This window comes from Vespa crabro, chromosome 16 (genome assembly GCF_910589235.1).
Source record: "Vespa crabro chromosome 16, iyVesCrab1.2, whole genome shotgun sequence".
Lineage (NCBI taxonomy): Eukaryota > Metazoa > Arthropoda > Insecta > Hymenoptera > Vespidae > Vespa > Vespa crabro.
This window is the reverse complement of record NC_060970.1, coordinates 4,759,234-4,775,963: the sequence shown is the minus strand read 5'-3', so window position 1 is coordinate 4,775,963 and position 16,730 is coordinate 4,759,234. Positions and strand designations below refer to the sequence as shown.

The window sequence follows — 16,730 nt, the reverse complement described above, 5'->3', positions numbered from 1 at the left end:
AACAAGATAAAAAAATTCAGAAAGGATTGAAAATGGCTTGGATGCGGTTACGCTTGTTATCCTTGAGATTTATTCAAGGTAAAATAGGAAAATAGTGCGATAGTGATGGTGTTAGTGGTGGTGGTGGTGGTGGTGGTGGTGATGGTATTTCGAGACTCGCTTCGTGGGATGCAAGCCTCGACGGAAACGAATCGATCTACCGGTTTTGCGGCGAACCTGTCGCTGTCTGTTTTGTTTTCATCGTTAACGTTGTTGTAACGTTACATTGTGGTTGTTTTGTTATTATTGTCGTTGTTGTTACATTCTTCCGTTGTTATTATTGGTCCTATCGCAGAGACGTTTTCGTTTTAGAAAGAAGCTGGGAAAAGGTGGAAAAGGGAGAGAGAGTATCGACTTTTGAACTTTGGATATAAAGCTCGAGTAAAGAAAGAGGAAAAGAGTACTCTCGCGAATATATTCGATGCGCTTTTCGCGTGGCTATGTGAGGGATGTTACAGGGTAGGAAGAAGAGGGTAGTTCGATCGATAAATGGACATTAATCACGTAAGATTAATGGCATGACGTTTTCGACGAATTTATGCTGGATAACGCATTTACCCGTTTGCCGACGACGAGTTCGCTGGTATTATCTCTTGGAGAGATGTATGTGTATGTCTCTCTCTCTCTCTCTCTCTCTCTCTCTCTCTCTTCCCCTCCCCTCCCCTCTCTCTTCCTCTCTTTACGCGTAGGGGATGGTAGTAGTATTGGTGGTAGTGGTGGCGGCGTCGGTGGTTCGATCGAATCGATAATTGGCGGAAAGTGAGCCCCGGGTATATCGACACCCACGACTGTTCATTAAGTATTTATTACATATCGAGTAGGTCGCATTGTTCTCGTGCTCTCTCCTCTATTTATTGTTACCATCGCATGCACATATAACGTGCATATCTATGTGCGTACTTATGTACAATGCGCTCGCGCGCTCTCACGTATTATATCGTGGTTAAATCTGTGGAATCATAATCTCTTAATAATGACACTATTTCCTGATAACAGGTGGTTCAAGAGAAACACTGAGAATCTTTATGAAGTATGTACCCTTTCAGGTGAACAAATTTTATGTTTCCTTCACTACCGTATTTTAATTACATTCAATAGACGATGCTCAGAATATATAGAATGTCTTTAATTCCATAAAAAATACGACACGTAACCTTAAATATTTTAATCATTTACTTTTATTTTTAGAAGAAGATGGGAAAATGGTGACTTTGTTTCTTTCATATTTGGATCGTCGAAAGTCCACTTTCGTGTTATGAGCAACATTTTCCCTTTTATCGCACTCTCCTCGACGTTTTCGTCGTCGTCGTCGTCGAAAGCCTATTTTTCAGTGATAAACATCAGTGATGCCTTTTTCGCGGTTCCTAGCACGCGAGGCACGTCGACATAAATGACACTTTTCTCACGAAGCGTTTCGAACCCGTGGAATCCCATAAGGCGCTTAACCTTTCGACTTTCATCGCTATTCCAGGCTGGTGCATCTCTTACATGCCGCCCACGGCATTTCTTCCTTTTTCGGACGAACCCTTGACTCTCGTCTCACGACGCGGACGCCACCCTTCTTGCTCTTAGTACTCTTATCTTTTCATCTCGTTATCACGACCGTTTTAACCTTTTTTAACGCCTATCTTTGAACCCTTGCTTCTTAATCTTATCCTTATTTTTAATCTTTTATTGATTCGATGAAAAGAGAAATGCTTGAGTGTACAGTAAATATTGTATCGTAAATTCTATATGTATATATATGTGTGTATGTATCTGCAGAATAAAGTAGGTCACTCAAATATTTTTTACAAGATTTACTTAGTTTTATATCTTCTTTTTAACATGAAAAAAAGAGTAAAAGATATTTGGGTTAAGTCTTTCATTCTTTTTGTATATCACATTCTTGGTAAAAAAATAACATCACCCGATAAAATATTAGATAGATAATACCTATTGATTTATGCAGGATTGGCAAAAGCAGTCAACGTGTTAAACAACAAGAGTAGAGAATGTTGGTCGTTTCAACGGTAAAACCCCAACGGAGTTTTCATGCGTCGAATAACGTGATGCTAGAATACAATAATCGTGCTTTATCATACTGGTTTAGCAAGAATGAAAATTAATTCAACGTGTGGTTTCCCTTCGACCGAGTAGAATTCGGAAATTATTCTCTCACACATCATATCTATTTTTTTTTTTTTGTCATTTTTGCCATTTTTCTTTTTTTCTTTTTTCATTTTTTTATCTTTTCGTTTCTTCTCTTTTTCTTTTCTTTTTTTAATAAATTCCAGAGAGTTCTCAAGCCCACATTCGCGTGGCCACGACGGTGGTCTTCGTGCGGTCGCATCAGCGGCCATTGCGTGGAATATCCGCAAGGTCGATGGAAGAGAGAAGGGGGGTAAGCGGAAAGTTTAATTAAAAAAGTGCCAACGCTCGCGACTTTCACCCTTCGAAAGTTTTGACTCTCGCACTCTGTTCGCGAAACGTTCCACCTGTTCTTTTTATTATTTTTTTGTTCGAGTTCTCTTCTATAGTATCTTTTTACAATAATTCTTTGCTATATCTTTCCTTCGTTTCCTCCTTTTTTTTTCTTTCGTTTTTGTTACTTTTCTTCATTTTTGTTTTTTTTTCCTTTCTTTTCTTTTCTACTCACTTTTCTTCTCTTCGTTTACCACGTTGGCTATGATTCTCGAGCCTGAAAATCGTTCGTCCAGAATAGAAATTCTCTTTTCTCTTCTCCCTTTTTTTTCACTTTATTTCTTTGCTTTTTCTTTTTCTTTTTCGTTAGAGAGTTCGATAGACGCTAACGAGTACCGCGGTTAAATTTACGATTCCCGTTGATTAAACGTAGTCCACTAATTTGAAAACCCTCTCAGCCGGTACTCTTCGATTTACGTTCTTTAAACGATCGTCTCGGCGTTCACCATCGGCCTCTCGAAGGATTTTTATCGTTAAATGGCACGCGCTACTCTCTTAACATCGATCCGTCTCGGCTTTTCGAACTTTCTCTATCTCGATAAGTCTTTTCTCGTGTCGAACGACGATCGTTTCACCGGCAATTAATTCTCTAAACAAATAACAACGATCTATATTACCACCGTTGGTTTAAAACACTAAAAACACGTAAATTCGTATAGAAGGTATTTCATTTAAAATCGAATACTTGAATATTTCTCTTTGATCGTTCGATATGAAACCAATTCTACAGAATAAAAAATTGCATCGATTCGATTAAATTATTTCACCAATTGTTTATAAAAGTTTTTTAAGTTTTTTTTTTTTTTTCAAGTTGCCAAGTATTGGTTATCTCGAACTAGCTAACGTTAGATATTGTCCACGAGAAGTATTATTAAAATATGAGCGCATTCGTCGTGTTTGACTTGCAGAACGTAAAGTTTCTCGGATACTGGAGATTGTTTGCATATGTCGGATATATTTCACATGGAAAGGATTGGAAAGAGAAAGAGAAAGAGAAATGAGGCAGAGAAGGAGGGGTAGGAGGAGGAGAGGGTTGGGGAAGGTTGGGGAAGGTTGGGAGGTGATGTACCGTTGAATGAGTTAAAAGCAAACTATATGATTTGACAACTGGGTTAGGTATACCGATGAAAGTAACGAGTTACGATATTACTGAAGTTTCTCTCTTTCTCGCACACTCAAGTACATGCTTCGTGACATCTATATCTCCCTTTCTCTATCTGCTTTTATATTTCGCACATTGTTCGACGCGACTACGGAATACCGACGAACAAACTCGGTTAGAAGCATTCGTATGTACTTGTAACTCGCAAATGGAGATGGATTATTTAAGTCGCACGCTCGTTTCTGCTCCTTTCTCTCTCTCTCTCTCTCTCTCTCTCTCTTTCACTGTGTTTTTTTCTCTTTCTATTTTGCTTTACATTCGTTTACAACCTACAGTAGGATTTTTCAAGTTTTTCGAGATGTTTTAAAGTATGCGACGAGATAGTTATAGCACAGACTTTTATCGATCGTAAAATATAATTGTAAAGTGCGATGAAACAATGTATGATCCTGAAAAACGTAGGAACGTCAGGAGGAGATGGCCTTTTCCCAGTATCCTTCCATTATTTTCAACTTAAGCCGACGTCGAGAGTGCCGCGTTGTTATATTTATGTCACTAAAAATTGAGAAGGGAGAGATCGAACGAGTGCACGGGACGAATACAAAGGAGAGCTTGCAATTTCGCTGATGGTAACCGTAGGTCGGAGATCGCCTAAAAGCTCGGCTCGTAGATCGTAGCATGTATAAAAGCATCTTTTCGTATATAGTACACCTCTACCTATACATGCATGTTAGTATTACATATCATCTATATGTGTATGTGTGTATGTATGTATATATGTTAGGGGAACAGATAAATCGATAGTGAAGTCGTACTTTCTATCAAGTGAATTGGATAAAAGATCCAAACTTTTGGATCAAGCTTTAAATAGAATTTGATATTAAAATCGAAACTAAATTTTATTTAGTAGAAGAAAGTTTTTAGTTGTGTTATTTAATTAAGTAATCTCTTTGACAAAATCGAAAGATAGTAATATTTCATGACCTTTTATCCATATCATCAAGATCCATATTTCTCTTTTTCATAAATTCGTTCTAAATTCATCGTGATCGACGGTGAAAATATAGAAAGATGTTTATTACTACGATAAATGCCTGGCCTAGATACGTGCACGTCTCGTTTCTCGTACGATAAACGAGACTGACGCGTGTCAGGATTTTATCCTTCCTTTTCTTCCTCTTCGCTTCTCCTCCCATATCACTCTCTCTCTCTCTCCCTCTCCCTCTCCTTCATGTACACGCTAGTTCGCTTACCTTTTACTTTCTCAACGTTATATGTAGGTATGTACCTACATATTCCTTTCACATACAGCCCCGTCATTTTACGATGCAACGAAAGCACAATTGTTCCGTCGGTCTGATTACCGGAGGATGAGATTTTTAGTGGAATCGAAAGACACGTAACGAGTGTTTCTTTTTCGCGTATATCCCCAACGCGATCGTTGGATTTATTCGGATCATACATAGTGACGAATATCTTTAAATCTTTCGATAAAAATGTTTAAATATTGAAACTTTTGTCTTTTCATTTGAAAAATATTTTCTTCATATATTTATATCAAAATAAGTCTCGTAAAATTGATCGTTGCAAATTCTTACCTTTAAATTCTAACGATACGACTTTTCCTTTGGAATTGCGTGACTAGAATCACTTTTCGTGAAATGTCGAACGTGTAGGTACATTGTTTTCTTACGAGCGAATAAAAGGGTTTGGGGGGTGGATGGTTGTAGGGAAGCGAGTGTATATAGAAAAGGGATGGAGGACTTTCGACCGTTACTCCAACAACATCGTCGTTATCGTAGTCGAAAGCCTCGAACTTCCTATCGTGGGTAGGTTCTTATTAGACGCGAAGTCAAGTAACTTTCGGTTGTAACGCTTGCTTGGAAGTTCGTAGCTCTGATGCAGTTAAAAGTTGGTTGGATAGTGAGAGAAAGAGAGAGAGAGAGAGATAGACAAGAGAATGGAAGGGTCAGGCGGTACAAAATGACGCCATGACCAAACTTATAAAATTCTTTATACAGTACAAAGCCAATTGAGAGAAATTGATTTATATTACAGTTATTTAAATCTTACGTAAGTAAATTACATGTGTTTCTATATACCTTTTATTACTCCTGCATATATTTTTTACTTCTCTTTCTCTTTTTTTCTTTATCGCATAAAAATTATAACGTTGTAATGTACGGAAACATAAAATCGCATGGCTTGATTCAGTATAATTTTCACCATCGGTAAAAACATAAGTAGAAACAAGCCTTTTCCGGTCATTTCTGACTTCTATGCCGTAGAAATTTGCATTTGAAATCGAAGATGAGTTCTTTGTATAAAGCGTTGTCTCGTTCCGGCGCTAACTCGAAACATTCCTAGCTTCTTCTTGCATTACATGAAGAGACGACGTGTGAAGCTAGAAAGAGAGAGAGAGAGAGAGAGAGAGAGAGAGAGAGAGAGAGAGAGAGAGAGAGAGAGAGAAAGAGAGAGAAGAATTGAAGCAATTGAGAGTACGAGAGAGAAAGAGGGTGACGAGAGAACTTTTCGGCTATTTGCTCATTCTACCTCCCTCTTTCTCTTTCTCTCTCTCTCCTTCCCTTTAACTTCAACGATAGAGAAGAGATGAAGGAGGAGCACGCTTCTCATTGTTTGGTCCTGGAATGGATGCGAGCTTGATGGAATACAAAATAGAGACGTGACCTACCTCGATCGGTGGTACCGAAGTAGTGAAGGATACTACCAAGGAAATAGAGAGAAAGACAGAGAGAGAGAGAGAGAGAGAGAGAGAGGGAGGAGAAATAAAGAAAGGACTGCAGAAGAGGGGTAGTCATAGCGAAGAAAATGGTGGCTCGAAATAAATAAAAGGGGTGGAAAGTGTAGTGCTCTCTTGGAGACTAGAAATGGTGGGAAATAGAAAGAAGTAGATATATACATATACATAGAGATAGATAGATAGATAGAGAGAGAGAGAGAGAGAGAGAGAGAGAGAGAGAAAGAAAGAAAGAGTGCATGCTCTATCCTCTCTTTTATCTATTGTTCGAACCGCAAGAGCACATCTTTAATGGCGTGAAGTTCCGCCGGTAGTAGCCTTAGGGTTGCCGAGTTTTATCGTGGCATAGTCATCGACTTTTCGCAGCAATTTTTGAGAAGCTTCTACTTTGGACAACATTTTTCTCTCTCTTCCTTCCTATATGTATGTATGTATGTATGTTATATATGTGTTGAAAGTCAGAGTGAACGAGTTCGTATACGTGCGTAAGTGTTAACCTTAGTCATTTTGCTTCTTCCAAGCTTGCTCTCAACGTCATCGTATACGGGGCTCACTTGCTGCTCGCCTTTTGCCACGAACGTAGCCGACATCGTCGCCGTCGCCGTCACCGTCGTTGTCCTTTGTCGCCATTCTTGACGTGATTGCCTCGTCGTCGTCGTCGTCGTCGTCGTCGTCGTCGTCGTTTTCCCCTGCCTCACGTTTTACGATGGACGGCCAGTAGTCCAAAGTGATATGACGTCAGCTGTTTCTTTTGTTGTACGTCAAGCAGCTAAAGTTGACCGGTAACATGTGGCTTCCCTTTTAGATTTCTTGATTTTGTTATTATGAAATTTCATGCTGGATTTGTTTATATCTAGCAAAAAAGAAAAAAAATCATCTCATTTTAATTTCTCTTCCCTTTTCGATTCGTAGAAACTTCTTTAATGATTTTCTTTTGCTTCGTATTTTTTTTTGCGGTCGGTACGTGATTTAATATTCCATCTTCGAACGACTCCAAATAGTTTCATTTGCGTTAGGATCATGGGTAATCAAATTCGCTTTTGCAAAGTGTTATCCTACCTGCCAATCAGGATCATGTCTTCTTTTTTTCCGGCGATCCATTTGCCGATAATTTTAAATCAATTAAACTTTCAGATAGATCGTCCGATCGTTTCGATAAATACGTAAATTCGTCTTTAATTAATTCGAGTTTTTAACGAACTTTTATTATCCATTTTGTTTTTATCTTTTTTCGGCCGATTCCTTTTTTTTTTTGCAATGAAATTCGTATCCCGATGGAGTGTTAGATTAGAACCCAGAGTAGAATTTTGAGAAGTCTAGTATATTCACGTAAATTCGCGACCTTGACATTTTTGTTAGATTAAGCCATTAACAAGCGCTAGTACTCTCTCTCTCTCTCTCTCTCTGTCTCTCTCGGAAGAGTCCAACTAGAAAATTGTATTATTCCAGCCGGTAAGAGTTGAAATTTTCCCTTACCTCTCGTTTTTCATTGCGCCATTACACCGCTTATTTTCGTTTACGGAATTATTCATCAACGCGGAAACGTATATCTCTCCTAGCCTCTGTCTCTAATTCGAAGTGGAAGACGGAAAATTCAGAAAATTCGTTTGCGCGAGACACGAGCCTCGGTCTTTCCGCCACTCTTTCAACTAATGAGTAACGAAGAGAAAGAGAGAGAGAGAGAGAGAGAGAGAGAGAGAGAGAGAGAGACTCGATGGTCCTCTCGCTGCTTCGCAAATAAAATTAAGTTTCCTTCTGATGGCTACATCGAAAGCGTTAGACTGTATTAGCGGTACATTAGTCTCGGAAAGGTAGCATAACTGTGCATATGTAAGATTCACGAAAAAATGTCACGATTAAACTATAATTTCGAAAAAAATATCAAATCTTTTTTTTACTTCATATGATTCTTTTTTTGAAAGGATATTCTCTTATTTTTTTGTATAACCAAATTGTTAGAATTTCGATAATTGTGGCGGGCGAATAATTCGAGAACAAAGGCCTTATACATTAATCCCTTTTCAAAGCAAATTGTGCCTTTCCCCAAGCAAACCTGTTATGCATTCAATTGGAAACTGGATATTCACAAAGTAACAGTAATAATTTGACTTTGATTATACTATACATTATCTCATGATATTATTTCCGACTAATTAACACAGTGCGTGTAAGTGATTTTTAATTTTACGTTTATTCTTGTTAATTGTAATTGAATAATGTACTATCTTCTTCATCCTCCGTTCATTAACATTTAACATCTATTTATCATTTTCTCATTTTTTTTTTTATCCTTCATGACAAAAATCAGATTACTTATTTTGTTTCCAATTCATATAGAGATGGGAAAGAAGGAAAAAAAGAAAAAGAAAAAAATGATAAATTGAAAAATCGATCCCACGAATCATAAGTACTTGAACCGATTTTTCGAAATTATCTTCGAGCTCGTGTACATCCACGATATTTCTGCATATGCGGCGAGGTAAATGCGGTACTACGTAGAGAGGAGAAAAGCTTTTGGAAACGAGGTGAAGCATTTCGAGAGCGCATCGCTCTCGTCGTTGCTGGAATTTTCGGTTGGCTTTTCTCGAGGACACGTTCAGGTTTATTCGCTTTATATTCGCCTTCCAACTCGCTAAATTATTGAATTCATTTCTACGGAAGCTTCCGGACTAATTTAAACGACCTCTCCTACTTTTCTGTTCCTATTTCTCTTTCTCTCTCTCCCTCTCTCTCCCTCCTCGTTTCTAACGCTCAAGGCGATCCTCTATCCGTTTCCTTCTTGGATTCTTCTTCGTTCGCTATCGCTCTCGTCATTTTCCTTAACTCGACGACTCGCGTTAAAGGCATCGCCTTTCTTGCCTTAGGCACCATGAGTTTTTCCACGTCTAAGTCTCCTCGGGGAAATATACTCTGACTTTTCTTTCTTTCTATCACTCTTTTTTTTTATCTCTCTTCTCTCTCTCTCTCCCTCTCCATCACTCTCTGACAAGACTTGATAGAACACATAAGAAATGTATGATAAATCTCATCTTGTCGTCGGTTGTATCGAGTTAATCAATTATTTAGCATAACCACATAGTTTGTCGACGATTTGCACGTTAAACATTCACGAAGGATCTCTTTTAAAATAAAATAAAAATACTATATAGTGATATTGAAAATTGGAAGAGAAAGGGAGATAGAGGGAGAGAGAGAGAGAGAGAGAGAAAATTTGTTTTAAATAATCTCGTTTTTTCTTAAACTTATCGCGTTCAGGATGAGTTATATGTATGTTTAAGGATTTACTTAGAAAATTTGTAAGATCATTTTATGAATTCGGTATCGTTTAATCGCTAAAACCCTAAAAATATTTTTCAGGTCGTTTTATTAATATCATCGAAGATCGTGCTCTTCAGTGAATTTATTTTTCCTCTTTCTCTCTCTCTCTCTCTCTCTCTCTCTCTCTCTCCTTCTCTTTCTCGTAAGAGCATGAGTTAACGAAGGAAAGGCAAACGGGTCTAGCTTGATCCAGTTTATTCGACTAATTAAATTTCACAGCTCTTTGGCCTCCTCTCTCTCTCTTTCTCTCTTTCCCTTTCTCTTTCTCTTTCTCTTTCTCTTTCTCTCTTCGTCTTTCTTTACACACGTTGAACCACCGTTATCAATTTCCAACGTCGTTCGAAGCGAAGACACGAGGAAAGTGGGAAGGGTTAGCTTGGAGTGTGAGAGGATGTTCGTGGTGTGAAAATTACGATCTCACACGGGTATCTCCTTGTTTTTCCTCGTGCTTCGAACACCAAACTTGCCCTTCGGCTTTGAACTCATTTCTATGAGAAAGGGAGAGAAAGAGAGAGAGAGAGATTCCATCGAATGAGCACGTGAGCGTAGCCGTATAAATACGTTCGTTAACGCGATGTAAGAAGTTAGCCGTGGCAAAGGTGAGCAAGCGCGAAAACAAGATTGAAACTCCCAACGAAACGTCGTGTAAATTCATTACAGTACCTACGTACACATACTTAACTCATCCCCCTCCCAATATACACATACATCCATACATACATGCACACCCATCCATTCTAAAGTACAGTTACATACCATCGTGAAGCCTCGATTTTTATTCTTTTGAAGAAATACCAAGCCGTGTTCGTGTTCGTGGATGAAGGGATGCTTTGACATCACTAAAAGGCAACCGTAACGAGTAGTCTGCTGATACCTTCTCTCTCTCTCTTTATCTTTTTCTTTTTTCCGTCGTTGAATTTACCTTTGAATTTTGTAGCTTTGCCCGAACACCGCTCGGAGATGCGAGAAAAACGTTTCTCTTTACCTCTCTGAAATTCTTTTGGGAATTCGTAGATATATAACCGTGATCGCTAGTTCTTTTTTGTCGATCGAAAAATTTGTTACATTTTCTCATTGATTGATTGATTGATTGATTGATCGATCGATTGATTGATTGATTGATTGATTGATTTATTTATTTATTTATTTGCAAGCAGCGATAGAGAACAAAGATCAACAGTGGAAAGGGGAATGAAATTTGAATATTTAATGAAATCGTCCAAGATATAGGGATGAGAACTGTTTAATATTCAGGACAATTGAACGCATATGTACATTCGTCTGAATAAATCTGATTCGAGTTCATGAAAAAAAATTATGATGAATTTTATTCGGTCCGGAATAAACTCTTTTGCTTTTTCTTATTCTTTACCTTCGGTATTAATAATTCGATCGCATGAAATCATGTTAATGAATTTTCAAGTTAATACTTGGCCAGGATTAACAAGTGAGTGTTAAGTTAGTTATCAGAAAGTTCTTTCTTAACATTAGCCCAAGTAATATTCTTATCTGAAATTCCCAAGGTTCTTCTTTATCTTAACCTTCTTCCCCCATTTCTTTTTGAGAAAAAAAGAGATGAACCGCGAAGAGAGAACCAGAAGGGCCAAGAAAAGAAAATGGAGAAAAGTCAGGAGCGTGTTCTTCTCGAGAGGGTGCTTTCCAATTTCGCGGACGTTTCGTCGCGTTGAATCGTCAAGCAGCGAAAGTTTCATAGTCCCAGTTCAGGCCGGACTATTTCTCATGTCCAACCCTATTCCTTTCTTTTATTTCTTTCTTAGATTTCATTCTCCTCCTCCATCTACTTTTCCCCACGATCCCAGTTTTCTCTTTCCTCATGGAGTATCTTTGGAAACATATCAGGGATTCTCGAGTGTATCGACTTTAACGATTCTTACCTTGGACTCTTGAAAATCTATTCGACAAACTTGCATGTATGCGTGAGATAGGATATTTCCACTAGGAAAGTTCTTGATCGATTAGACCAAAGGGGAGAGAGAGAGAGTTCAGAGAATTCGAAAGTATGCCTCTTCCCTTGTGCTTTTCGATCCACCTTCTCTTTCTCTCTCTCACTCTCTCTCTTGAAGCTATCATTTTATGTCGAAAAGTAAGTTGTAAGTGTCTGTTGGCCTTCTCTTTTCTACTCATTCTTCTTCATCTTCCTTCTTTCTCTTTCTTACCCCGTACTTTTCGTTCAACATCCTGATCCCCTCCTAAAGGATTACTCTGCTTCGTTTCTCTCATTGTTTCGAGGATAGTTACGACGATAGAGTCGCGTTTTCCAAGTTTCCAGTTCGGATACCAGTCGAGAGACGGATCGTCGAAAGACCAGAGGATCTATCGTTGAAGTATTCTTGAGTTTATAATAGTTACTTTCTTTACTGAGAGATATAAAAGTTGAGAGTAACGAAAATAAAATATACACACACATATATATATATATATATATATATATATATTTATATATAATACATATTATAAATATGTTTAAAAGTAATGTATGCATTTTGTTTATGACTCGTAGGACTAATACTATTTCGTTTGGATTGTAATTGTAAGAGTATTCGTGCCATAGGAGAATACGGAATTGCCTTGCTAAGTATATGTCACAGAAACACATACACACCCATACACTTCCGCACTGTTCTCCGGACATCGATCGTTACCTTGGACCAATGGATACGTGTGCTATGCTACCAAGGAGAAGCGTTAATCAGGTCGCTTCTCCGTGCAATTCTAGCTACCGAGAGCGTTCAATTCCCGTGCGAATTGTTCCTGGGGTACGGCTAATACAATGCAAACTATCGGAGAAGATGCGGAGGAAACGGGTTGACGCGCCCAAAAGCTTCGGGTTCATGTATCAAATTTGAAGCAAAACCATTATCAAAACTTATTCTCTTTATCTTTCTTTTTGTTTTCTCTCTCTCTTTCTATATATATATGTTTAAACTCTTTGTAGAAAGATACGTTTCATTATTTATTATAAATTTTTCACTATATAAATGTTTGATTTATATATGGTTGGATATATTTTATACTTAATTATTTTATCTTTAACGGATCATAGAAGAATATTTTTCCATGAAATTTTCTTTTCATGATGATATTGGAAATTTATTGCTTCTCTCTCTCTTCCTCCCTCCCTCTCTCTTTTATTCTCTTTTTTCCTCGTAATTTCATCTTCTTCCTTTACGCGTAAAAAAATGTTCCGAGCGAACTCGTACTCATCGAAAGGACTGATAAAACGAAAGCAAATCCTTTTTTTTTTATTAATCATTAATTAAAGAGCATGTTGATGTTTGGAACACGATATTATTACTCCGCTGTGTATTCGCTTTATCGTGATTTTCTTCTTTTTTTCTCTTTCTCCCTTTTCTATCTGGTCTTTTTTTACTTTTTTTTACCTTTTTTTTTTTATATAGTATAAGCAGCAAAGTCCTGTTCGACAAGTCGTGAAATTTTTAGCCGATGAAAATCCGACGTTGCGGATCGAAAATAATTCATGCGTTAATATAACGTATAGAAGCCATACTCGCATATTCATCAAATATATGATATGTCGATTGGATAGAGAAAATGATTCGAAATATTTTTAATTCGACTTACCTTTTTTTTCTCTTTTTTTCTTTTTATAGCAAACGAACATGTACATATTCCTTATTACAATTTCATCAAATTATATCGATACCCAATTTACATGACATTTAATTCTTTCGACGAATATATATATATATGTATACATCAAAATAGTTATCAAAAGTATAGAGAGGAAAACACGTATAGAGAGCAAAGGTTACGTTTCAAGAAAAAAAGTGCATCTTACGCGTAGCGTAGTAATCAGGATACCAGTAGAAGAGTCTCGATTGGAATTGGCCGGGTTTAGGGATCATTAGTAGACGTGCGCAGATACACGTAGGTAGATGAGTAAGCTGATTGGATTTATCGGATCGGCGAATTGCCAACGGAGATTGCTAAGAGGAAGCAGTTCTCTTTCATTTCCTGTTCTTATCCGCTTCTTCTTCGTCTTTTCCTCTTCCTCTTCCTCTTCCTCTCCTTTTGGCTCTGTCTCTTCTCCTCTTCTTCTTCCTCCTCTTTTTGTCGATTGGTTTTCTTTCGTTGTACACTTCTTTCTCTCTTTCTCTAACTCTCGTCTCTTCTTGATTTTTTTCTCCTCGCTTCGTGGACTCTCGATAAAAGTTCAATAAACCCTCCAAAGTCGTCGTAATCCCCTGCACTACCGATAATCCTGAGCTTCTGTTAATTTATTATTCGTGGAAAAGGGTGATCAAGGTAACAAAGAGAAGCAAGCAAACCGAGTATCGGCTCGTTCTTTCGACGTTTTGCACTTTCCGCTTAGCTATCTTGGATATTGTTCACGATGAAAGAATAAAATAGTTGTATAAGAAAGCGAAATATCCTCTGGTTAATCGTAATTTTTCTTTCTCTTTCTCACTCTCTCTCTCTCTCTCTCTTTCTCTCTCCCACTTACTACTTTATTTTCTTTGTTCTCTCCTTTCTCTATTTATTCTTCCTTGGTTTCTTTCTCCTGGGACCGTATTAAACTTTCGTGTGTGTCCTGTAGGTCGGATTTTTACGAGTAATCGAAATACTTTGTCGTAGGAATAAAATATTGCGTTGGATATGTTCTTTATTTTATCAGTAATATCTTTGAAAATTTATGGTTGCATGTTGTTTCATACATATATGTACATGTAGGAGAGAATTTTTTTCTTTTTTTATGGTATATTATTTATTCATACCATCTTGATAAAGGTTCATTGAAAATTTAATAGAAAGTATTTTAAACGCTAATTTTATCGAAATTAATTTTTCTTTTATGCAAATTCATATTATTTGATATATTGATTGAATATTTTAGTAGAATTTTTTATTTATGTTGTTCACGATACGTGATTATAATTCGGTAGATAATTTTAGGCAAATGGACATACACAAAATTATGTATTCTCTCGTTTGTATTTCTATAGTCATAAGCACGACTCTTTATAAGCATCATTTTTTTTTGAAACCACCAACTTCCAAGTTTTTACACCCTCGTAAACTAGTCCGAGTTATCTCAGTTTCCTCTATCATTTTGTGTCCTTTTCTTTCCCTTTCTCTCTCTCTCTCTCTCTCTCTCTCTCTCTCTCTCTCTCTCTTTGCCCCTCTTTCTTTCTCGTTTTATATTATACAAACGTATATCCGTGCATATTACAAAACAGTTTTATTATTTTTCCGTGGAAAGAAATAAAAATGCAAAGAACAGAGAGAAAAATCGGATAAAAAAATTTGTCCGAGTAAAATATATAAAAATAGAAAGTATCGAAAGATAATTTTAAGTGGATCGTCAAAATAAATGATTAAGTTTTTGATCGCAAACTTAAAAGTTGCAAGATCCTTAAAAGAGAGTAGAGATTTTTCTTCTTTTTTTTTCAAGTTGTTCTTTTTCCAAGCAATCATGATATCGTAATTACAAGTCGTATAACTAGACTCTCGAATATATAGAATGCTTCCAGTACACGTCGTAAATAATTATTTAGAAAACGAAATTGCATCTTAGCACGAAGGCTACTTTCGGGTCGTTAGTTCATAGATAGGTAGGTATAAGTTACATGTACATAGTTCGATAAGAATCATCGTAGTTTCGTGAAATCGTTCGATTTCGTGCCTGAGAAATAATTGTCAGTAGGAAAGAAACAAATAACAAGGCTATATAACAAGGCGTGCACGCGATCTAGTATCGTAAATTTCTTTTTTGCAACTTCCCCCTCTCTTTCTAGATCGAGCTTATCGAAGATTCGTGGAGTTAGGGTAGTCGATTCTGGCATACATATATTCATTGCATTCTTCAAAGCCGAAAAAGAAAATGACGATTTCATTGCTCGTTCACACGCGATTTTCAAATTGTCCGAACATTTCGCGTGCACGACCAATTAGAGTGTTTTTAATGGTCAAACAAACAACGATGTCGTTTCTCCCTCCATCTCTCCCCTCCTCCCTTTTTATTCTTTACGTTGAATTGGCTCGTATCGACTCGAGCCCGTACAACGAGCTTTTACCATTTCACACGATTTTTCATTCATTTGTTTTTCAATAAAATAACCACTAGATCAAAACGATACTTTTTATGTCAACGAGAATAAAATTACTCTGTAATGTTATTGTTAATGTGTTTTAAATATTTTTAGATAATTGAATATATATATATTCACATAGAAAATGTTGATGTTATTTATATTATATAATTCAGATTTCGAATGATAATTGGAATATCACCAATAGGTTTTTTAGGTAGAATCTTGAATTGAATGGGCTCGTTTGCCGAGACGAATCATTCGCATAAGTTATCGGTCTGCTGAGTTCCGAAGATGTTTTACCCTCCTCCTCCTCCTCCTCCTCCCATCGATCGAGAAACACGAAAACCACATATGAAGGAGGACGATCCACGAAAGTCCTCTCATATCTAAGCAAATGACCACGATGAAGGGCCAGACTTGATGCGAGTTACTAGAAAGAGAAGATGGTTATGGTTTGGACGTTACGAGCTAAGAAGAGATATATAGATAGATAGAGACAGAGAGAGAAAGAGAAAGAGAGAGGCTAACGTTTGAGGACATTGTCAGGTTTGTGAGGCAGAAAGAAGAAGACTTGAAAATTCTAGTGTCTTGCTCGACCATCAGTGGATCACAATTGGATACTAGGTAGCCTTTTTTAGGTTAGGCGAACACTAAAATTCAGAAGCTATCTTCTACTCTCGAGGGTTTTTGGCATTTTTGATCCTTGGAATTCTATTTTCACGTGGTATATTCGGTACCCATCGAAAGCTTTATTCCTCTATCGCGTAACGCCGGTTTTCTTGTTTTTATTCTCTCCTACTTTTCCTTCCGTTAGACGAATGAAATGAGATCTTGGAGTTCTTTGAGGAGAAAAGGCTCGCGTCGCTATCCCAGTGAAAGATATTCTCCTCTTGATCGTCTCGAGTAACGAAAAACTTTATCGTACTTCTTCTAAATACCAAATTTGTCTTTTCTTCTGCCTCCCTTTCTCTCTTTC

At 37.3% G+C, this 16,730-nt stretch overlaps 1 protein-coding gene across 6 annotated transcripts in view; it reads left to right on the top strand.

Annotated features, from left to right (window-relative positions):
• The window catches only part of LOC124429867 (TWiK family of potassium channels protein 7-like), a 175,110-nt gene that overhangs the window by 5,820 nt on the left and 152,560 nt on the right, over window positions 1-16,730 (top strand). The window contains exon 1 of one of the 6 annotated variants that reach the window (XM_046975651.1): window positions 59-78. The exons of the other annotated variants lie outside the window; for them this stretch is intronic. The gene's annotated coding sequence lies outside the window, so the exon portion shown is untranslated. Of the gene's footprint in view, window positions 1-58; window positions 79-16,730 lie in introns of those variants that run through there. 6 annotated transcript variants of the gene reach the window in all.